The sequence below is a fragment of the Protobothrops mucrosquamatus genome, unplaced genomic scaffold (genome assembly GCF_001527695.2).
Source record: "Protobothrops mucrosquamatus isolate PMUCROS unplaced genomic scaffold, P.Mucros_1.0 scaffold2528, whole genome shotgun sequence".
NCBI classification, from domain to species: domain Eukaryota; kingdom Metazoa; phylum Chordata; class Lepidosauria; order Squamata; family Viperidae; genus Protobothrops; species Protobothrops mucrosquamatus.
This window is the reverse complement of record NW_015388590.1, coordinates 188,857-214,505: the sequence shown is the minus strand read 5'-3', so window position 1 is coordinate 214,505 and position 25,649 is coordinate 188,857.

Genomic DNA, 25,649 nt, shown 5'->3' with positions numbered 1-25,649 from the left:
TAGGACAGAGGAATAACCCCTGTCCCGGGCCCTCCAGAGATCATTCACCAACGTGACCAATGCCGTTTCCGTGCTGTATCCCGGCCTGAAGCCCGACTGGAGAGGGTCCAGATAGACTGTTTCCTCCAGGTGCCGAGGGAATTGCTGTGCAACCACACTCTCAACAACCTTCGCCACAAAGCGAAGGTTGGAGACTGGGTGATAGTTAGCCAATACATCTGGGTCCAGGGAAGGCTTCTTAAGGAAGGGCCTCACCACCGCCTCCTTTAGGACCGCGGGGAAGGCACCCTCCCGTAAAGAAGGTGCCTTCCCCGCAGTGTTAAAGTTCATACATCTTGAAATGGCCAAGGTCGAGAAACACTGGTCATCTTCATATAATCACACATGCAAAATATTGGTGTAGATTTGCATTTAATCCTGTTGATGATGTAAGGTTGGGTAGAAGCCACAAATGATGTATAGTTTTGGACAAGATTCAGAAGTTTTTTTAAAAATGGAACAAGGAGGACTTATAATGCATGAGTTCTGCTTTGGCAATAAAGGCAAAGGATCTGAATATATATACTGTCTAATCTAGCATCTTTTATAAAAAGCAATGCTTCAGAATTGGTCAGGCAAGATGTCATGATATAGATAGGATCATAATATGTAGGGAAAGAGGCTTATCTCATCCCTGCAAAATTGGTTTCACTATTGTGAAAAAAAAGGGCCCAATTGTGTGGACACCTCAGTCTAAGCCTTTCCATGATTGATCAAAGCCATGATGAGCTATGGTAGACAATAACTATAGGCCCATCTGGTGACAAGCACAGCATACAAAAAATTGCAACTTGGAACATAAGAAGTAAACAGTGAAAGTCTGAATTGAGGAATGAAATGAATAAAAGAAAAACGGGTACATTGTTTCTATAATACTATGAGAAAGAAGAAGGATGTAATAGAATTCTAAATGAAGGCTACTTGAACTTATGAAGTGAGTTGATGAATACAGGCAAGGAAGCGAAGGTGCAGGTTTAAATAATGAAAGGGCTAAAATGTACGTCAGAAATTCTGGGTACAAATTGTGGGTACAAGTAGTTCTTACTTACCAACTGCCTCATTCAGCGATTGCTTGAAATTATAATGCCACTGAAAAAATAGGTTTACCAACAAACTTGCGGTTGTTACATTCCCACAGCATCCTGCAGTTATGGGATCACGCTTTGTGACCATCACAGATAGCTTCCAACAAGAAAAGTCAATGTGGAAGCCAGCAGGAAGTCACATGTGGTCACGTGATATTGTACTTAGCAAACTGCAGTGATTCATTTAATGACCAAAGTGAAGCTGACATAAATCCAGCATGGTCACTTGACATTTCACTTAACAACCATGTCACTTAGAAACAGAGTTATCATTACCAATTGCAATCAGGAGATGAGGACTACCTATACTTTGAAAATAGAAATCCATAGTTGATAGTTGCATTTTATGCTCAGTTTGGCTATTAGAATTTTATCTATTATCTGTCACTTTAATTTTTGTTAGCTGATCAGAATCTTATGAGTGGGTGGCATAAAAGTTGAATTTATAAACAAACATTTTTATTTATTTACATGGCCACCCATCTCAAATTCATGACTCTGGGTTGCAAACAGCAATTAAAAACCTCATATGACATAACAACAAATCAGCATGGCCATTGAATGGGCTCTGTCATACAACTGGTTTTCCATGCTCAAAGACACAGCCATGTTTTTAAGACCTTGCAAAAATTCAGCAGGATCTGGGCTAATCCACGAGGATGATGTTCTAAGGAGCAGGGACCAAAACAGAAAAAGCTTTTTTCCTAGGTCCTCCCAGATGGTACTCTTTAATGGATGGGACTTTTTGCTGGATCTGATGGGAGACACAATCAGAGATAGTCCTTCAAATAACTTGGCCTAGAGCCATGAAATAGTAATAGTCTTACCAGTAACAGTAATTATGAATCTACTAGGGATGAATTTGGAGATAAAATATCTCCAACTTTCTGACTATTTGCATGAATAGAAAGTTGCAGTTGGTTGCTGAATGCAATCCAGAGGAAAAAATATTCTGTTAGGTAACATGATACTTTAGACGTATATGTGGTAAAGTACTAAGAAACAAGGTTAAGAATGAATGGGTGTTGAATGAATGTTAATTCATATTATGTCAAGTATATTAATGAGATTTGAACCAACTGAAAGAATGGATGACATTCAAACTGAGAAGGGAGAGAAGGAGGGATGATTAAGTGGGGGGAAATCCCAGAAAGTCAGGATTAGATGGAATAGATGAAAAAGAAGTGAGAAATCTAAAGAATAAAAAAATAAAAGCATGGCTCAGTATGTGGATATGAGTATGTGGCAACAGGGATGGTTTGCAAAGATAGATGGAGAGGCAAAGTAAGTTATTTGATTTAGCTACATTTCCTTCTCTTTTTTTCTTGGTTTATATCTCACAACCAAATGCAGATGAATTAGCACAGCTTTCCCAATTGCTACTTATGGCTGCGAAACTTGGACTCTGAAAAAGGCAGATGGGAAAAGATGGTCACCTTTGAACTGTGGAGCCAGAGGAGACTGTTATGCATCCCATAGGCAGCAAAAATAACAAACCAAGAAGGCCTAGACTGAACCTCACCAAAAATATCACTTGTCCTGCGAGCCGACTCACTTGAAAAGTCTTTCATGCTGGGAAAGATCAGCAGAAAAGGAGAAGGGGCCGCTCTAGTACCAATTGGATGGACACTATAAAGGATGACACTGGGACGACCATGGCGGATCAGAAGAGGCGGTGTAAGACAGAGGGGCATGGAGAGTTCTGATCCATAGAGTGGCCAAGGATCGGACACGATCGAATGGCTGATGGCAACAACACCTTAACTTCTTTGGCATGCTGTTTTTTATCCCTCATCGGTGCACTGAATAAAGTTGTTTAACAGCCAAAGGAATAATTTGAAGGATACCTCTGCATGTATGTACATAATAAAAATAAAAAAAGAAGAAGGGATTCAGCAAAAGCACCAGATGAATTTGGAGCAAAAGGCTACAGTGACCAGGACAGTGACGGACAGTGGACAGTGTTGAAGGCAATGCTGTATTTCCCCCCCCCCAGGTTTCTTGGGGATAGGGGTTTCTCTGCTCAATTAGACTGTGTTAATGACTTTCCCAACTCAAACAGTGTTGCCTTTTTAGCAGTTTTAGCAGGCTCCAAAATATTCATTTATTGCCACCTTCTGCAATCTTCCAGTTATGTTGGGTTCCTTCCCCATAATTCCCCTGAATTTGCTTTATGATGCCTTATGTTAAAGTCCAGCATGTACAGAGTATCAGGTTGGGGAAGCTGCTCAATTTCATCTCTGTCCCCTTCCCTTCCTTGGGATGAAGGGGTTATCCATGAAAGCAGAGTCCAAAAAGTTAATATAGTGACTCTGACTGCACTGCCCCTTTTGTACATGCATCACAAGTTTGTCAAAAAAATCAGAAGACACACCCAGGCTGGCAAAGAGCTGGTTAATCCCATACCATTAAAATCTACATCTCCATTCTGGAAAGCCTCACTGTCTCTCTCCATTCTTCCTAAGGCAAAATTTAGCATCAGCTTGACATTAGTGTGAATGTTACTACTTTGCCAATTCATCTCAAGCCTTTCCGAGCAGACTAAACCAATAGAGATTCAGTAGATAGACATTCATATTCTCTCTCTCTCTCTCTCTCTCTCTCTCTCTCTCTCTCTCTCTCTGTCACATACACACAATTTTATAGAAAGAAATGCTATATTTTTCCTATCCTGCTCTATGGAGTAGAGAGTTGGTCTCTGACAGGAGGCCACCTGAAGAGACTAGAAGCATTTGAAATGTGGATTTACAGGCGGCTGTTACATATAAGCTGGGTTGATAAGATCAGAAATGAGGAGATGATAAGCCGCCTGGGAAAGCCAAGGGAAATCATCAAAACAATTAAAAAACAAAAATTAGAATATTTCGGACATGTGATGTGACACCCAGAAAAATACGGCATACTCCATTTAATCCTCCAGGGAAAGATTGAAGGCAAACGAGGTCCAGGCAGAAGAAGAACATCATGGCTTCAAAATCTAAGGGACTGGTTTGGACAAAACTCAGCAGCACTTTTTCATGCGGCGGCTGATAAAAACAGGATCGCCAACATGATCGCCAACGTCCGATAACGGATATGGCATAAGAAGAAGAATAGAAAGAAAGCCTCTTGGGGGGGAGCAAAAAAAATTCCTACAATGAGTTTTTTAGCAGAGACATACAGATACAGAATAGAATAGAGCTGGAAGGGACCTTGGAGGTCTTCTAGTCCAGCCCCCTGCTCAAGCAGGAGAACCTATATCATCTCAGACAAGTGACTGTCTAGCCTCTTAATAGTCTACAGCTCTAACTGGGTATAGTTGCAAGCTCTTCGAAGCAGATGACTGGTTGCATTGATAATATAGAAAAGCTCGTCCTGGGAGCCAAGGGAACATTACAACGATTCCTGTATTATGACTCACCTGAATCACGCAAGAGAGGGACAGCTCTCTTACCAGTTTTGCAGAAAGGAGAAAATGTGTCTTGTGGCATCGTATCACTAGCAAAATATAAACATAGCAGGTACATTAAAAAGTTCCCTCTCTAGAAACCTCACTCTATGGATATTTTATTTATTTATTAAACTTATATGGCACTCATCTCGCCTGGAGGTGACTCTAGGTGGATTATAATTAACAAAAGCAACAAGATAAGATAGTAAATATTAACACTACATTTAACTTAAAAACAAAGATGGGAAGGATGGGAGCAAGATGCACATGGGGGAGAAGGGGTGGTGGGATCTTATCTTAATCCAGGGATAGGCAACCTTGGCTCTTTTATGACTCATGGACTTCAACTCCCAGAATTCCTGAGCCAGCTATGCTGGCTCAGGAATTCTGGGAGTTGAAGTCCATGAGTCATAAAAGAGCCAAGGTTGCCTACCCCTGTCTTAGTCTATTAACCACTTTCAGAATGAAATGCCCCCATTGGGGCCCCAGACCAATCAACAGAGCCATGACTTCTGGACCTTTCAGAAGACCGAAAGGATGGGTGCGGATTTCACCTCAAGGGGCACAATGATCCAGAGGGCAAGAGCCCCAGCAGAAAAGGCTCTTCTCCTATGTGGATGGGGAGGGCCAATCCCACTGGGATGTGACAGTTCAGTATAACAAAATAACAAAGTTGGAAGGGACCTTAGAAGTCTTCCAGTCCAGCCCCCTGCTCAAGCAGAAAACTCTATACATTTCAGACAAATGGTTGTCCAATCTGTTCTTAAACCACCACCCCACACACTTTTGGAGCTTCTGGAAGCAACTAGTTACACTGATTAATTGTTCTGTCAGGAAATTTCTCCTTAGTCCTAGGTTGGTTCTCTCCATAATTAGTTTCCATTAGGTTCCTATGGAGAGTCTGAGTCATCCAGGTCATAGTTATCCCAAAGGTGCTTTTTTCACGAGGCAACTGGACTTTCTAGTTTTTCTTTGAAGACGTTTCGCTTCTCATCCAAGAAGCTTCTTCAGCTCTGGAGAGCTGAAGAGCTGTATACCTCTCTTAGCAGAAAACAAAATGCCACAGCAGCTGTATGCAAGCTTTCAGGTTCCTCAGAATTCTTCATCAAGAAAAAAGATACTAAAAAAAAATACTGGCACATTCTGGAGAATGAGAGAGCTTGTATATTCATGTGTGTCATTTTGACTGGCTCGGATAAAAACACTGGCCAGCGACGACCTTTGGATTTTGTCTTCTCCCATAGCTATTGCATTATCTGCTTAAAGGTCATCACCACTGCTATGAAGAGTGCATTAAAAAAAATTAAGGTCTCCCCATTCTTTCATCTTTATTCTCTCCTTCATAATCCTCTGTGGAACAAATCCCAGAATATGACAGAGCTGGGTCTGCCCAGAGCTGTGCTAGCCATATCTTTTGACTGACAAGGGGCAATCGATGAAGCCAAGGGATGTTCAATCAATGGCAGAGATGTTTGCAAAAGATCTAGCAATAGACACCAAACTGAGTAGATTAACAAAAGTACAGGTTTGTTTACCAGACAGCCATAGCATCACCTGAGATGCCCTGGGGGGAAAAGAAGCCAAAGAGATGTTTTGTTGTTGTCATTCTTGGAATAGTTGTCACAGATTCCTTCCTCAGCCATTCCGTGCAATCCATATGGGCACCTGCAGAAATATGCAGTTCCCACCAGGATGGTGAAGGACAGCTTTGTGGGCACCAAGAAGCACAGGAGCCATTTATTTAACAGTTGCTGGAAGACCCAACTTCCAGGATATTCTTTTCCAGAATATCGAGACATGTGAATCTCTTGAAATGGGATGTGGCACCCAGAACTGTGCTCAGAAAGGCAGATACAGTATCACAGGGCATGGAAGTAAATCCCATTTTCTTCCCCAGCCCACCTCACCTAAACTTCAGGCTTCTTCATCAATTCACTGAATGGTCTCTCTCCTTGCCTTTCTTCTCTTGCAACTCCAACTACAGAAGGGAAAGAATTGTTCTTCTTCCCAACACACTGTAGCTTATGCCACTATGGCTATCAACCATATACCAGAGATGCTGAGAAATTATTTGCAAGGGTTACCAGCTCCGATACTAAGAAAGGAGGGTTTAAATTCTTTTCCAGCTTGAATTTTAATCCAAGTTAAAAAGACCTTTGGTGGCTTTAACACTCGCTACATATTGAAAAGAGGATTATGAGTTCATTGCGTTTTAGCAGCACTGCTAAAAATGCAAAATGCATTCCTGAATCTTAGGATTGCTTCAATCATCCTGCAATACTGAAGACAGGATGGGAAGGGGAATCTAACATTGACCTGGACATCCTGCCAGGTTCTGCAGTTTGGTTTTTTTTTTTTTCTAGAATTACAACATTTTGATCTCAAAAGGACCCATAGAGAATGTGCGTTGAGATTTCAGCAAAGTTTAGTACAGGTAGTCCTGACTTACAACCACAATTCAGCCCCCAATTTCTGTTGCTAAGTGAGACATTTCTTAAGTAAATTTTGCCCCATTTTATCATCTTTCTTGACACAGTTGTTAAGTGAATCATCGCAGCTGTTTAAGTTAGTAAAACAGTTGTTAAATGAATCTGGCTTCCCTATTGACGTTGCTTGTCAGAAGATCACATGACCCCGGGACACTGCAACCATCACAAATAGGAGACAGTTGCCAAGTGGCTGAATTTTGATCACGTAACCATGTGGATGCTATAATAATCAAAGGTGTGAAAAACAGCCACTATTTTCAGTGCCGTTGTAACTGAACAGTCACTAAACGAATTGTTGTAAGTCGAGGACTACCTGTTATCAAAATGATGTTATGTTCATCCCAGCCCTTGTCTCAACCTGTTAGCAGCCTACAAAAAAGATTAGCTCATTCCATGTAAATTGGGTGGCAAATAGATTTAGAACAATTAATCATTGGAACAACTTGCCTCCAGAATTTGTGGATGCTCTAACACTGGAAGTTTTTAAGAAGAGGTTGGACAACCATATGTCTGAAATGGTATCGGGTTTCCTGCCTGAGCAGGGGGTTGGACTAGAAGACCTCCAAGGTCCCTTCCAACTCTGTTATTCTGTTAAATAAGACTGGAAAAAACAGGTTAGCACCATTTGAATCAGATGTTTTGGAGATCAGGCTACTAGTTTTTATGCTGTAATGGCCTCTCTCTGATCTGGAAGTGATTCTTAATGAAGCAAGGCAGTTTGACAATAGCAGAGTATCTCATCTCTCCTCCCTGTCCATCAACATTGCTCTTTTCACCTTCTTCCTTCTAGTCTGTTCCTCTTTTGCATTAATTTGAGCCATCTAGATTGCTTTACTCATTTCCAAATTCAATAGAGAATTGGCATGATATGGTGCTTCATAAAATGAATATCTGATCATCCCTGGAGGAAACTGAGTCCATAAACCAATGATTGAATTGCATTAACACAGCACAGTCTTGATTTTTCACTGGTTTCAGATATTCTGGCAATAATAGTCTTCATTTGCTAAGTAATACATATGGTTTATATGTACACATCATTTGTGAGAGTTGCTGAAAAGATAAATGGTGATTTCTCCCATCCTGACTTCACTGTAGCAAGTAGAGGGGAAAATCCAAAGTTGATCTAGTATACTGGCCTGACATGCTTAGATTGCTGTTTGCTCTGAAAGAGGAAAGTTAGGGGATCCATAACAATGGACATCATTTACCTTGGCTTCCTGTTTCACTGGGCTTACTGGTTCAGTAGCTCAAACTTGTTTCTTTTGATTACAGAGCTCAGCCCTAGATTGATTGAATTTGTAGGTCTAATCTTAAGCTTGCCTAATTTTATTAATTCTGTTTCAAGAAGGCCACAAGGAACAACCTCTGGGTTTTGGTACATGTCAAAAATTTGATTCTTCTAGGCAGTGACTCTTCTAGGCAGTGGGGTCGGGCATGGACTTTATCCCCAAACAAGAAAATCTATCCCTTGTTGGGAAGCCCCAAATCTATTCTACTAATGGTGAAAAACCATCAGCCCTTTCTCTGCAGAAGGCAGGTAAAGCTGCAGCTTATCTGAACCAATCTATCCATATAATCAGGAGTCAAAAACCATTATATAATATAATAAATAAAACATGCATACATAAATTCAATCATTAATGGCACCTAATCAATCAATCTGAGCAAGAATCCACTGAATCTAGACAGCCGCTTTCTTCTCCTTTTGAAGTACTGTTGCCAGAACTCTCAGACAGGACATTCCATGGATGGATTATTTATGGCTTGTAGTTCCCTTTGCCTCTTTCATAGCACCCAGAGTCCCTTAAAGTAAAAGAACCAAAGTTTGGGGATGTTTATTATGTTTGTTTTGTGATTCATTTTTTCCCAAAATAGCAAGCCAAAGAAATGCTTTAAAAACACTGATAATAAAGTAAAATCTCCTTTGAGGCAAGATAAACTTGGGTTGACTTCAAGGACACATCCATGTCTTTTTCTTGGCAACAGTATAAAAATGGTTTGCAATTCCATTTTTTCAGGACTTTTTTTCAAATTCCCAGATTGATCTACAGCTCTAGTTATTCTCAGGAAGTTTCCATTCAAGTCAGAGCCAGGCTCACTCTACTTAGCTCCCCATCTCAGCTAAACACTGTTGATTTAATAAACCTATTTTATCAACCCCTCTCACCAAAAGTAAAATAAAAATAGAGGAATTATTTACTTGCATTCCCTCCGAGGACATTGCCATATGACTATCATGCCTGTGTCTCCATCTGCAACCCTCAGAGGCTGAGAAGAGCAGCAAAGATGATTGGGGGCTGGAGGCTAAAACATATGAAGAATGGTTGCAGGAATTGGGTATGTCTAGTCTAGTGAAAAGAAGGGCTAGGGAGCTCATAATAGCAGTGTTCCAGTATTTGAGAGGTTGCCATAAAGAAGAGAGAGTCAACCTATTTTCTAAAGAACCAGAAGGCAAAACAAGAAACAATGGATGGAAACTAATCAAGGAGAGAAGCAACCTAGAACTAAGGAGAAATTTCCTGACAATGAGAACAATAAACCAGTGGGATGATTTGCCTTCAGAAGTTGTGGGTGTTCCATCACTGGAGGCTTTTAAAAAGGGACTGGACAACCATTTGTCTGAAATTGTATAGCGTCTCCTGCTTGAGCAGGGGATTGAACTAGAAGACCTTCAAAGTCCCTTCCACCTCTGTTATTCTGTCTGTTGGTATCTGACTTACATGGATCAACAAATTTAGTGGAGCAGTACTGGCCAATAATGTGGCTGAATTAAAAGCAGCTCAGTACTACAGATGGGTCAATCAGCCTATTTTAATCTGATTCCATAAAATATCAGTTGAGTCATCAGGCTATTTCGACCCATCTTCTGTCATTTTGTTTTTAATGTTTGGATATTCTCATTTAAATGATTGGCCATAATTATGGTCAGGAAAATAGGTCATATGAAATGTATCTTCTCCAGAACTCCATGCTTGATTGCAGGCATATTCCAATACTATTACTAGTTATAAAGATGGTGCCATTCCCCAATAATACTTTTTTTTCTGAATTCATAACCGTATGATGGCACCTTTGTTCTAGAAAGATCTCCAAGAGAAATAGTGTAAAATTGACCAATATTTCTTGCAAGTCAGGATTTGTGGAGAAGGCCTACCACTTCTTTCACACATTGCAATTTTCACATTGTGGATCATTTAGCTAGATTAACATCATACTGTCTGTGAATTGGGGTGAAAGAGGAGACTGAATTAATTAAAGAAGGCAAGGGGTGAGAAGCAGGGAAAGCGGAAGGTCATTATGTGTTGTGAAAACCAGAAAAAAAGGGAAGGGTATAATAAATCTAAATAAGGTGGCCTGACCTTACAGAATGAAGTTGATAAATATGTCCAAGTGAAGTGAAAGTATAGGCTTAATTATGAACAAAAGGACTTAAAGTGTATGTTGCATAATAAGAATTAATGGCATCTAGTTGGTTTTGGGTACATGTGAAAAAAAGTAAAAGTAGAATGATTGCAAGAAGAAAATGAATCTGAAGTATTAGAAAGAATGAATGAAACTGGATGTAAACAAAGATGATATGGAAGCTACATGGAATAGATCAATGCATGAAATTAAATGGAATGCCTGGTGAATGGTTTATTTATTAATTTTTTATGCCGCCCATCTCTTCTGCAAAATAATAATAATAATAATAATAATAATAATAATAATAATAATAATAATAATAATAATAATAATAATAATAGTAGTAGTAGTAGTAGTAGTAATAATAATAATAATAATAAGTAGTAGTAGTAGTAGTAGTAGTAGTAGTAGTAGTAGTAGTAGTAGTAGTAGTAGTAGTAGTAGTTGGAAGGTACCTTGAAGGTCATCTACAACCTGCCTCCAGAAGCTGTGAATGCTCCAATACTGGAAGTTTTTAAGAAGAGACTGGACAGCCATTTGTCTGAAATGGAATAGGTTTCCTGCCTGAGCAGGGGGTGTGATTCTGGGCAGCTTACAAGTTATAAAACAAGTTAAAAAATAATTAAAATACTAAAACATTTAGGCTACACAGATTAAAGTATTTTTAAAAACTGTACTAAAGTGTCCCAAAGGTCTCTTTTAAGAGGCAACTGGACTTTCTTTGTTTTTCCTTGAAGATGTTTTGCTTCTCATCCAAGAAGCTTCTTCAGTTCTGACTAAATGGTGGAGAATGGAAGGATTTCATAAATAAATCTTCCATTCTCCACCATTCAATCAGAACTGAAGAAGCAAAATGTCTTCAAGGAAAAACCAAGAAAATCCAGTAGTTTCTTGAAAAGCACTTTTGGGACAACCATGACCTGGATGACTGAGAATCTCCATTGACACTGTACTAAAGTGGTTCAACAAAAATGTTAATACCCCCTTGATAGCTTGATGTAATTGTGGATAAATATATAAGGGATATTTGCAGTATCATTAGAGGTGTCTTGATCAGGGATGTGAATGTGGGTGTACTTTACTAAGCACACGATTCCATGCTGTTGGCTGAAAACCTGAATTATTTGCAGTAAATTTTAGATTATATGAGGCAGCACAGATACATAGCTCTCATGTATTAAAGACAAAACCAGTTGTGCGGAGTAAAAGATTACAAAATTATAGAAGCAAATGAATCTGTATAGCTTAGTAAAATGCTTACTAAAGTAGAATGTTTACTAAAGATGGGGAAAGTAATGGAGAAATATACATTGGTTTAAAAAAAGGCTGTGGTTCTTTGTGGTCTGTTACCTAGTATGAAAATTTATTGAACATAAAGAAAAGACTTCTGCCTCTCACTTTAATATATACAAGTGAATTTGGTATGTCAGGAGAAACATAAAAATGAGCCAAATATAATGGGAATTGATTACTTAAGTGTGTAGAGTAAAACAAGAGGAGCTAGATCAAGAGTTAATGGGTGCTGAAGGAACGTGGCTTGAATACAAATGTAGGTGGCAGTATGAAAGAAGCAGGTAAAGGTGATATGTAATCAAGACAAATAAATCAGGACTGAATTGCAAAACCATTATAAGGAGAAAGTGCAGATGAATTGAGAGGAAGGGGAAGACCAGAATAATCATGGTTGGGTAATATTGACCACAAAAAGAAAGAGGTTAGAAGTTTAAAGGACAAAATGTATAAATACGAAAATGATTGCAGTGGAATGTGGAAGCTAGGAAAGTATAAAAGGATAGGAAGAACTGAGGAGGGCTGGGTAGAAATTACCATAGGTTTAGTTAAATAGCCCTTTTTCACCTATTTGCTCCTTCCTTTAATTTTCTTTGTCCATTCCTTTCTGTGCTTTGCTTTTTTTTTTCATTGAAGTCACTGACCCAATAAGGAACTACACAGAAAAAAATAACTGTTGGTATTATATTTTTAATTATTAATTATTTTTAATAAATAATTATTGATGATAATAATAAATTAAAATGTGTATTAATTAATTAATAATTATTATTATAATTATTAGCTTTTCTGCCTTGAATGAAAAGTAGCAATTCCTCACAGTTTCTAATTCTGAACCATTCGGGGATGGTGGGTCTCCATCAGTGGGATTTAAAACCACTCCTCAATATGCCTGTCCTGAAAATGGCCTTTCTCCAAGGACTAAGAGATTCAAGTCCATGACATACAGCAAGGTCCTCCCACAGAGGAATTGTCAAAGAAGTCATGATAGCAGCCCTGACCTTATGGATGAAGCTTATATAAGTGTCATCTCTGCAACACATGTAAAAAGAAAAACGGGCAGTTTCCACTGTGTAGTGGCAGCCACCATTTTTACTTCCTCTCGTGGAAGTAAATTCTCCAAAGATTTTGTGTTGCAAAATCCCTTGCAAGTTCTATCAGTCAGTCTGTCTGTCTGTCTGTCTATCTGTCATCTCCTGCTGTTATTATTTCTCAAGGTGGAAAATATATCTAATACTCCCTCCTCCTCCTTTTTTTCCCCACAAAGATAATCCTGTGAGTTGGGTTAAGCTGAAAGAGAGTGATTAGGCAGGACTAGAACTCTTAGGTTTCTAGCCTGGTGCCTTAACCATTAGACCAATCCTATTTAATTTTTTTCAAGATTAGCTAGATGATGCACCTTTAAACAGGCTTCTTCTTTTATTCAGTCCCATCCCTACAACCTTTGTGTTAGCCTACAAATTCTCTCTGTAGCTGTTCTGTAGTTTGCTCTGTCTTGAGCCTTTGAAAAAAGACCTCTTCCTCTAAGCAATTATTTCCATTACTAATTGAAGGGCGTTGAGCCAGAGGAATCTATGACATGATGAATATTAGCTACACAGCAAAGTTTGATAGTGTTACTTTTTAAAAAATAATTTACCTGGGGAGTTTTGGAAATTGCATGTACTGTACTTGTTTTTAAAAAGCACACATTAGCCAAGAAGCCACTTCCAGTCTACCTAATTTTGAGAAGAAACTGGAATTCTTGCTGAGATTTCTTCTCTTTTCTGGGATTCCCTGGTATGGACATATAGATCTTGTGAAATTATATTATTAATAGTTCAATAAACACAGTCCCTATCAGATTCTCTTGAATAGGGCCCATTTCTTTGACCATCCTTAGAAAAACTGTCGGACCAGAAAACATGTCCTGTGAAAGTGAGCAGTTGAGTCAAGCAGAATTTTGAGGAATGCATTTCCCGAGCAATGAACGTGTCTATTACCTGACCAGGTAATCCAGCCCTTTGTGTAATCAGAATACTATGAATCCTAAAATAGGCCAGGCCAAGTAATCTGCAGACTTCACATCATGTAGTAGTATGTCCCGAGGTGATATTTCAACAAGCTGACAAAGAACAGGGACATCACTCTTCTTTGCTCCCCTCTTCCTTCTGCATCAGCTTAACATATCTAGACAAGTGAAGCAAGGAAATAAATTACCAAAGATCTCTAGTGTCTTGTCACTGGTTAATTACACTTCTCCTCCCACTTTTTTCCTCCAGTTTCTTAATGCAAAGTGCCATGCTTTGTGCCTGCAGGTACTTCTTTTGAGTACCTGTGACAGATAGCACCTGTTCTCTACCCCACTCATCGTCCAAAGCCTCACACTAATTTTCACTGATGCCTTGGATGCTTTTTCAGATTTGGGCTCAGACTCCTGTCCCCAGCAGCCCTTCCTATTATGCAATTTTCATTGAAAGGATTTGCTAGACTCAGCCATGAAACTAGTTTCCCACTTACTGCCCATTAAATCTGACTGTCAGACTGAAATCTTTTACAGCCAAGTTCAGCATCCTGAAACAAAAAAAGCTCAAGGAAAGTTTCTTTAAAAATGAAATAAAATGTGAAGAAATGATGCAGTTTCAGTAATACCTTCATAGGGTTAGATAGGGTCATTTTAGTCACTGAATGCACGTATCTGCCCTGCAAATAAGGCAGTGGAACAATATATTAGAATTGGAGCGTCTTTGAGAATTTGATCCAGAATAGAATGTATAGGGACCCTTTGCTCAGTTTCATAACAATAACTGTTCCAAATTGCTCCAACCTTTTGGATTCAGAGCACAGGTATGATCAACTCACTCCCATTGACATGCAAAGTGCTTTCCAAACTGGAAAAAGACAATGGCTGGAGAACTTATAACTTTACAATATAAAAAAGCAGCAATGGAAAGACAGGTCAATCCATGACTGGTGAGCTAGTACAGCGGGGATCTTCAAACCTGGCCCTTTTTATGACTTGTGGCTGGCTGAGGAATTCTGGGAGTTGAAGTCCACAAGTCATAAAAGGGCCAAGTTTGAAGACCCCTATAGTACAGCTAGCCTTCAACTTACGTTCACAATTGGGACCAGAATTTCCCTTACTGAGCAAGGTAGTCGTTAAGTGAGTCACACCAATTCTACAATCTTTTTGTCGCACTTGTTAAGCAAATCACTGCAGTTGTTAGCTGAATCACATGGTTATTAAGTAAATCTGGCTTCTGCATTGAGTTTGCTTGCCAGAAGCTGGCTGGGAAGGTCACAAATGGTGATTTCATGGCCCTGAGACATTACAACCATTGTAAATATATGCCAATTGCCAAGCACCCAAATTTGGATCATGTAACCATGGGAATGCTGCAACAGTTGTAAGTACGAAGACCAGTCATAAATCACTTTTTTCAGTGCCATTATAACTCTGAACACAAATGGTTATGTGTAGAGGATTACCTGTAGTAACTTTGTTATTGCATATAGTAGATTGTTTCCTTCAGTCACACATGTCTAGGCAGTGGTTTGAGCAATGCCAGGCTTTAGATTAGAAAAACTGAAAATCACACGATGACTGCATTCATACAACATGCATAACTTAGTCCCTAAATCCACCCATGTTTTGGCTTCACATAATACATTGAATCCTAAGCCAATCCAATGTGCTGAGTTTACACAATTTGTTAAATAGAGTGAAAAAAACAAATCAAGATGTAAATACTTAGTTTGGCACATTGTGTGAATGCACACATTAGTTTTTTGCCTGACCCTTTGTTGTGTGTTATGTAAGCATAAACCATCGAAAATAAGGGGCAGCTAACAAAATAAATCTTTGCTTTGATATTCATACAAATATCTTTAATCCTCCTAGACTGGAAGTCAGAAGACAGTAAAAAGAAAGTCTGGTGCTATGAACTGCTGTTTGGAGGCTGCTGGAAGGAAATGAAATCTGAAATCCTATCAAGGTTCATCTCATGGAGTGCTCCAAGGGATTTCCCACGCCCTTTGGGCATCTGGCCAGCTAAAGAAAGATCTTTGCTATTTAAGATCTGAATGATAAAGGAAGCGAATATGAGATGCTTACGTTGCTAAAATAAACATTGAAAATTTACTGGTACTGTAATCTCCAGGAACTGCCTGGTTATATTTATGGCCTTACTCTGGTGCTGCATAAAGTATTAAAGTATAAGAGCCCTGTTGGAGTAGTGGTTAGAATGCAGTATTGCAGGCTAATTCTGCTGACTGCCAGGAGTTCGATTTTCACCAGCTCAAGGTTGACTCAGCCTCGCATCCTTCCAAGGTCAGTAAAATGAGGACCCAGATTGTTGGGGGCAATATGCTGACATTTATAAATCGCTTAGAGAGGGTTGTAAAGCAGTATGAAGTGGTATATAAGTCTAAGTGCTATTATTATTTCTAATTCTGTAACAAAAGACAAACTTTTGCAACAATGGTCTGCCTTACAGACCAGTCCAAAATTGCAGCTCGTGCAAAATGCAATGTCCTGTATATTGGTGAATCAAAGATGTCATGAGTATTGAACTCCTATCTTAGGTTCACTGCATCAGCTACAAGAGATGCCCAAGTGCTAATTTTACAAGGCTCTAGATGATTCAACAACAAGATAGCATAGAACCATCTTCTCTGTAGAAAAGTAGCCCACTTAACCTTTTCATGCATACATGCCACCAACACCTTTAGTGGCCCTCTCCAATCCTATTAGATGGAGGAAGCCAGGGCTCAAAGTTGGTGATTCTCAGTTGCATCCCTCATAAAGCAGAATTGTATCTCTCTGGCAATTGGAGAAGTGCCCTCACAGTTGTCCTTCCAGAAGCTGCTAACATCTGAGTTGTTCCAATGAGCATTTGCACAGTGCATGGACACCATTGCACTCATGCCAGTATTTCTATTTTTTTCATTATTGGTAAACTGCCAGGAGTCGACCCAGATTCCAGCAATAAACAAATAGTGAAGGTAAAGGTTTTCCCTGTCCAATTGTGTCTGACTCTAAGGCAAGGTGCTCATCTCCATTTCTTAGCTGAGGGAGCCAGCGTTGTCCGGAGACATTTTCAGTGATCATGTGGCCAGCATGACTATCCACCAAGGTGCATAAAATGTTGTTACCTTCCCACCAAAATTGTACTTATTTATCTACTTGCATTTGCATGCTTTTGGTTGGCAGGAGCTGGGGCAAGAAAGGGAGCTCATCCCGTCATGGGACACTCGGGTTCAAACCAAGGCTATCAGCTTTCCAGCTGACAAACTCAGTGTCTTTAACCACTGAGCCAATGCGTCCCACTTTGGATTTATACCCTGCTTTTTCCTCAAGGAATTCAAGCAATAGACACAGTGCTCCTGCTTTTCCTACAATAACAGCATTGCAAGTAGGTTTGGGATGAGAGAGAAAGATAACCCCAAGTCACCCAACAAGATTCTATGGCTGGACTTGTATTTGAGGTTCCCTCCTCCTATTTCAACACCATCACTATTACACCAGACCTGTTCCCTTTCTAGTCTCACCTGCACATCAGTCAGATGCTCTCTTTGTGCCATCAAATTTTTTTCCTGCTACCTCAAATAATTGTTTGCTGCCTTCAAATGGAAGTTAATTTATCAGCTAACCCTCTTGAGGTAGACAAGGCCAAGAAATTGAAACAGCAGAGATTTCTGAAAAGCTCTTTTTATAGTAGAGTAGAACAACAGACTCCTGAAAGCCTGCCAGAGTTGCTAATGTGCTAATCATATATCAAACCAAATCAAAGTGGGCCTGTGTTTCTTTCTCATATCTAAATGCCCATGAAGATACTCAGTTATCCAGGTCATAGTTGTATCAAAGGTATCCTGGAAGCTTCATCAGTTGTATTGGATGCTGTGGGAGAGGGAAGGAGAGTTATTGACCATTGAGATTAGTTGATGGGAGGAGGAATGATAGGTTCTGATGGGGGGGGATAGAAATGGAAAGACTTTCTGAGAGCCATTGCAGTTACTTGGGGTTTTTATCTACTTCTTTCCTGGAATTGAATAATCTTTTCTCCCTCCCCCCTTAACAGTTTATTAATCTCTTCCCAGAGCCAGGATTACATTTATTTGTAATTGTATTCAATGCTCTTCATTGGGTAAAGAGATTGAGAGCCAAACACAAATTTAGGGGGAATAGTTCCCCTAGTTTGGGAAAGACTCAGAAGTTGTTATTAAATATCCTCATAAAGCCTCTTCAAAAGCCATATTCAGGAGAACCTTTCCTACAGATTCTGATATCCATACAGAATTATAAAAGGAGACACGAATTCACAGAAAATCAGATCCTAAGCTATTTTGGCTTTAAAAATTAAAAGCAATATCTTATATTGTGTCTAGAAAGACCTTTATAACCAGTGTTGATTTTGCAACATAAAGCTCCCATGAGCCTGATAATATGCAGCAGTTAGAAGCTTAGCTGTCTTATTCTGTACCAGTTGAAGCTTCTGGGTATTTTTTTCTGGGAAAATCTCACCCCAAGCACATTGCAATAGACAAATCAGAATATAATCAAGGTGTGATGAATACTTGCCCAGATTGGCCATCTGGCTCAATAATCTTCACAACTTTTGTGTGCTCAATTATCTTAGCCAGCCAGCACCAGCTTGTCTTTGCAGTTTCCTCTGAATTGTTTCTTGGGAAAGCTGCCATTTTACAGCTCTGGGGAAGAAATGGTGAACTGAAGAAGCTCCATGAAAAGTGGAGCCAATGACCACTGTAGAATAAAGAGCCAAAAAGTAAAAAAAAAAAAAAAAGGCTATTTGTAATTCCTTTCTGGATAAGGAGAGGTCTTGAGATCACCCACAAGTGCTCCAGATAGTTGTTCCTTGCAAGGAAACTGCAAGACAACAGTCTTTGATGGATCTAGAATTCTGGGAGATGAGGGAATAAGCATTTTGCTCAAACTATGGTTGGTGCCTTGAAAAAGGACACTGGGTTCATATACTTTCTTTTCTACTAATGTTTGGAAATTGCTCGCTAACTGCTTTTCAGCTATTAGGAATCTTTGGACTGACATGTTTTACAACACTAGGTGAGTTTCCTTCAGTCCTTAGAGAAATGAGTTTTAAATACAGGTTTAAGGGGTTTAAAAAGGCTCTGGAATAAAAAGCAAAAAGGTGATTAGAACTTTGATTTTGGAAAGCTATAAATGAACTAAGAAGGATTTGAAATAAGATTTGAAATTAATCATAAGAACTCTTTCCATGGGAAAGTGGTTTTATTTTGAATTCTCTTTTAAAAATTCAGTAGGATGAGACTCTGAAGGTTGGACACTAAAGGGAACAAGAAGGAACTAAAGATTATAATTAAAGGAGAAAAATACATAAAATCAACTTACAAATACAGAATCAAGCAAAATATATGAACAGTGGACATAATGAGAGATATTTTTGAATAATGGACCCAGAAGTTAATTTTAAGAATGTCTGCTTCTATAGATAATGTGTATTTAAAAGATGTTATGAAAGAGGAATAAGTTTTATCTAACAAGATTAAGACTGATCTGAAAGTAGATTTTAAAATAGCAGACTACAAGAATGATATGGAAAAAGAAGCTGCACTGGACGTATAAAAGAAACCAATGTCTTAATAATTAAAAGGGATATACAAATAACAAACCAAGAGAGTGATCTGAATAATTGTTCTACATTGGCTTTACAAAAGAGTCTTGTAAATGCTTTGAAGAATTTGGTGAGAAGGAACAAAGGAAAAAAATGAAAGGAAATCAAATTCTAGGACATTATTTGAAGGGACTAAAGATCAAGATTGTTAAAAATAAAAGAAAGGAATATAAAGTTGGTTTATTTGATAAAAAAAATAGATATGCTATTTCTAGTAACCCTTACTGGACTTTTGCTGTAAAGATGAGGCTTTAAGGGTTTGTTTCTAGGTAAGAGATGAATATGGGAAGAAAAAAATCTTTTGTTTTATTTTAAAAGAATATAAAAATTGTTTAAAAGTTATAAAAATTGTTTAAACTTGTGATGAAGGGGGAATCATCTTTATCTACATCTTTACTATATTCTTATTTTTTCTCTCTTTTCTTTTTCCTCTATTTTTTCTTTTCTGCACTTTCTATTTTTTATTTTTTTAGTTTGTATTAGTTTTTACTTTTTAAATTGTATTTTTTAAATAAAATTATCATTTAAAAAAAGGAAAGTTGCTACTACTCATACCAAATTCTTTAATACCCTCCTGTTTTGCTAGAGATTCCTCCTGCAAAGAGCTATTTCCTGGCACTAATTAGCAATCTATTGATTTGCAGCAGTCACTGTTTGATTTTTAAGTTTCAGCACTGGCTATTTCAATGCACAGTAGGTGTTATTTCCAATAAGGGGAGAACCCTGCCACTGCTGCTTTGCAAACATATACTTTATACACCCATCCCATTCAATAATATTATTCACACTCCAAGTTCAAATATCAGGACTCAGGGAAGCAGCTTTTATAAAGAATTTTCTTTTTCCTGAGGATTCCTCCACACCCTAGGGCTAGGCTGAACCTACATTAGCAGTTTAGCCTTGCTTATACATTTTCACATACAATTAAAACCAGAGGTTTTCCTTCTGGGCTTGATGGATAAGCAGTTTGAAAAAAATGGGGCTTTGTTTCTATATATCAGTGGTTCTCAACCTGTGGGTCGGGACCCCATTTGGAGTCGATCGACCATTTCATGGAGGTCGCCAAACAAGGCTGTCCGCCATATTTTTTTTGTCCACCATTTTTTTCCCCCTTTTCCGGCAGGTGCCTTACCTCCCTTGGGCTGGGCCAGCTGGTGGTCGGCCTGCTCCGTCTCTGCCGCTTGCCAGCTACGTCTCGGCCGGTGCAGGGGGCGGAACCACGCATGCGCGGTGCTCCTGGGCAGGGAAAGTCCTCTACTTACGACCGGTTGGGTAGTCCTTGACTTACGACCGGTTTAGTCCTCGACTTACGACCGGTTTAGTCCTCGACTTATGACCGGTTGGGGTCGCGGCATTAAAAAGGTTGAGAACCACTGCTATATATGATAACAGAAGCAAGACTCTTCTATGCACAGAGATGGAAAGAACTACAGATTCCCACAATGGATGAATGGATGGAGGACAGTGATGGGATTCAGCCAGTTTGCACCACTTTGGCAGAACCGGTAGCTAATTTTTTGTTGCCCAGGCCCAGAATGGACTTCCTGAAGTGGCATCCACACAGAGAACCGGTTACTGACATATTTGAATCCCACCACTGATGGTGGAGTTAATAGAACTGGCTGAGATGGCAAAACTATCTACTTTGATTAAAGAAAACACTTTAACTAGCTTTGTCTCTGTGTGGAATGTTTTAACTAGCTTTGTCTGGGACTTTTTGCTTGAAAGTGAAAGAAATGAAAATTTAATTTTGAAATCTGATGATTAGAACTGTTCATGATGATAGAAATATAGAAATATTATGTACTATTGAAAAGGATGATTTTTATATAGTGAATACAGAATAATAGAAGTGACTTTAGAGGTCTTCTAGTCCAGGCAGGAGACCCTATACGTACCATTTCAGACAAATGGTTGTCCAATGTCTTCTTTAAAACTTCCAATGTTGAAGCATTCACAACTTCTGGAGGCAAGTTGTTCCACTGATTGTTTAAATTGTCTACATATTTGTATCAAAGAAAGTCAGAAGTTATTTCTTTTGTATTTTCCTTTCTTTTTTTATTTCTTGCACTTTTCCCCTATACTTCTTTCCTTTTAATTTGTTTTCAGTTTTCTTATATTTTATCTTTTGTCAAAATTCAATAAAATATATGCAAAATAAAAAGTTTAACCTTGTACATGGTTAAGCTTCTGAAATCTATTTTATTTTTATTTATTTATGGCTTCTAATTTTGAATACAACTACCTTCTCATCCTCATCCTCCTCATCCTCCTCATTCTAAGTTAATGTTTTCATGTATGGAATAATTTCATAGCCAAAGTTAATCCACCCATAAAAAGTTGTGCAAAGTGCAATGTAATTATTGATACAACTTTGCATAAGTATGAATATCCATTTATTTATTCGTACTGATATATGGCTATGTAAAAATTAATATTGCAACTAGAAAGGCAAGGAGTCAATACCAGATATTAACAGTAGCGAAGCCACTTCAACAAGTTCGCAGACACACTATTATAATGACATACCATCTATGCCAGAAGATCAAGGTAAAATCATGCAGGGTTCTCCTTGCTTTACCCTCACAACAACTCTGCAGGATAGGATGGGCTGAGACAAAACACCTGAACCCAAATCACCCAATCAGTGCCACAGTTGGCACATAGTTGAATGTGAATTTAGAACTTCCTATCCTGGTTCAGCACCTTAACCATTCTATTACATTGGTTCCATTTATTCTGCATTGTTCTATTATTCCAGGGTTTCTCAGCTAGGGTTCTTTGGAACCTTAAATTTCCCTGAGAGTTCATTGGAGATTCTGTGAGAGATCATGACTTATTTTTAAAAAAGCAGAGTCCAAACAAAGACCCTCCAACCTCAACTTGGGCTGGCTTGCTGGGCTATGGGTGAACCCTGTGCAGGAGTAGAGATTATGCACACAATTGAAAGTGGGGAGGTGACCAAAGCGCAACTCAAGGAGTGAGCTGAGCTGAGGAGTCAGTGAGAGGAGGAGAGGAGGGAGGAGCAGCAGGTCATAAGATAGTGGATATGAGGGATAGGCCCCCTTGAGGCCTTCATGCCAAGGTTCTCCTTGCCAGTGCAGATATCATGCCCCAGTGCAGATATCATGCCCCAGGCAGCTCCATCTCATGATGGGCACAGGAGAACTAGGGCTTGGCTGGCCTGGGCAGCAGTGGCAGCAAGCACATTCCTGTCTTTCTGCAGGCACAGTGACAGAGGAAGGAGGGCTTGGGACTCAGAATGGATACGGGAGATCTGGGGCAGGACTGGCTCAGACACCAGTAGCAGCAAAAGCCACCCACAAAGGTAATGGGGAGGGGAAGGAGGCAGCCAGGAAAAGGAAAAAGTTTCTTCCTTTATTTGTAATTTAAGAACACTGTTAATGCATATATTTAGATCTACGCATGAAACAAATATAATAGTTTTGTAACTTCTGGCCTATATTTGAGCCTGAATGTACAGGAGTTCTTCAAGGCTTGAAAAATATTTCAAGGATTCCTCCAGGCTCAAAAGGTTGAGAAAGGCTGTGCTATTCTCACATGGCCAGAATGGGACAACTTGCCTTGGCCAACTCACTGTCCTGACCATCTTAATGTGGCCAACTGGTGTGGCCATTTCACTACAGTCACCTCAACATGGGACAGTTCCACATGGGGTAACTCAATGCAATAAATATTATCCACCACTGTTTCTTTGATATTATTTCCATTGACAAAAATGGAAATAATGCAGAAGAAACAATGTCAGATAACATTTATTGTACTGAGTTATCCCATGTGGGTTGTTGTGCAGTTAGTTGTCCAATGGCAAGTAGGCCATGGCAAGATATCCTGGGCGAGTTGGCCACAACAAGATGGCCATGGTGATATGGCCATAATGGGTTGGTTGTAGTCAAATGGCTGTGATGAGTTGGCCATGTGAGATGGCTGTGGCAAGATGTCTGTGGCAAGATCTGTAGCAACTTGTCCTAATGGCTTCTTCTTTTCAGAAAATTGTATTCAGCAATTTTATTCCTGTCCACCTTCTGATATTTCAGCAGTCATTCCATATATTTTTAGATATGTGTTTATAAGATTACAGAGTACAACCTTTCAGGATATGGAACTGTAGCTCTACATTTCATACCATTTTCCTTGCTGGACCAGAAATATGCCATATAGTGACACGGAGAACAGGTTGTGTCACTGAGCTGCACTTCACTTGTCTTACAGCAAAATTCATTTTCAAGAATTGTAGGCTTCTGTCAAAAATAGCAGTGGGGACTGTGGGAACAGGTAAATGCTAATCTCCTGTTCCATCAGAGATTCCATCAAGACGTAGTGATGAACAGAAGCAATATCTCAAATAGAAGGAAACAAAGTAAAGGCACTAAGGCACATTTGGAAAGTTCAGGACCTTGGACAGTACCGCAGCTTTTAACTTCTCTCTCCCGTTGTGACATCTGAGCCAGAGAAAACACTGCATTGCTGTTGGTTTTTTTAAAAGAAAAAAGAAAAGAAAAGAAAATTACACATGGCAAAGCTTAGTGCATAGAGAATAATTTAATTCCAGGATAAGCATGGGGAAGAATCTTCAGGGTTGTAAGATGTATTTCCTATGTGTCAGGTGAGCCTGCTGAGTTCTGCTCTACAGAACACAAACTTTAATAACACCACTACGTGGAATATATTACATAGGTTGATTTATTTGTGTCCCTGTCTTTGCAGGAGCATCTCCTGTTGCTATACAGTCCTGCTGAGCATTGCTTGAAATAAGGGGGAAAAAACACCACAGTGCTTTCTTTCCCTCTGCCAATAGATCCATTGCATCCGATTAATAGCCTTCCGTTCAGCAAGTCTTCCTTTCCTCCACTAAACTTATTAAGGGCCAGTGATTTAACCAATACAGTTATTGAAGCCAGCTCTGAGGCCACGATGTCACTGACAAACAAGTTTCCAAAAGCACTAATCAATGGTTAATGACTGAGGTGACAAGAACTCCAACAAGGAAGTATTTGGAAATGTCTGGTGGGAAATAACATCCTTTGTGGAACCTACTATCTCATCCTTCTGGTCTCTTTTCTCTACTTGCTTTATTATTAAAAAAAAACTACTATCAATATTTGAATGTACATTGTAAGGATAATGTGAAAGTACAGCACAGACCAGAGCTTGGCTTTTTCTGAATCCCAAGGAGGTTAGATTCACTCAAGGTATTCTAATTATGTACAAGTACAAGTAGTCCTCAACTTACAACCGTTCATTTAGTGACTGTTCAAAGTTACAACAGTAATGAAAAAAGTGATTTATGATCTGTTTTTCACACTTAATGATCATTGCAGCATCCCCATGGTCACTTGATCAAAATTCAGACACTTGGCAACTGACACATATTTTTGATGGTTGCAGTGTCCGAGAGTCATGTGTTCATCTTTTGTGACATTCTGAGAAGCAAAGTCAATAGGGAAGTCAGATTCACTTAACAACTATGTTACGAACAGCTGCAGTGTTTCACTTAACAACTGTGGCAAGAAAGGTCATAAAATGGGGCAAAACTCACTTAATAAATGCCTCACTTAGCAACAGAAATTTTGGGCTCAATTGTGGTCATAAGTCAAAGACTACCTCTAGGTGCAGTGGTGGGATTCAGCCGGTTCGCACCAGTTCAGGAGAACCGGTAGCTAAATTTACCTGAATTCGAACCGGCTGGCTTCCAGAAATCCAGTCTAGGCCTTGGAGGCCTGGAGAAGGCCTGCATCAGATATGAGAACCGGTTGTTCAGGTATTTGAATCCCACCATCGTGTAGGTGCATGTAGAAGTGCCAAAGATTTTGGTTTAGGCACAGATGGTTAGTAGTGGTGGGAATGATTGTAGCATTATCAGGATTAGGCATGTTTATGGAACTTCAGTTGTATCTTTTTCTAGTCAGTATTGACAACAGTATAGAAATAGATCACCAATATTTTCTTCTGGAATGTATTTCAATTATCTAATAAAAACTACATCTCTGGAATTTCTTAGTCCTCTTCCATCCAAGCATTAACCAGGTCCAATGCTGGCAAGATGTTACATCAAGCTGGCCTATTTGGTTCGAATCTGTTTTAATCCAGTTGAGCAAATTCCTCAGATTGAAGCCCATGATATATTTTGTAGTTTAGTGGATGCTTTTGTCACATTTGCCCTTTGGAAAAGGTTTCCCAAAAAATATTCATGTTCTGGTTATATTTATTTATTTATTTATTTATTAAATTTATATAC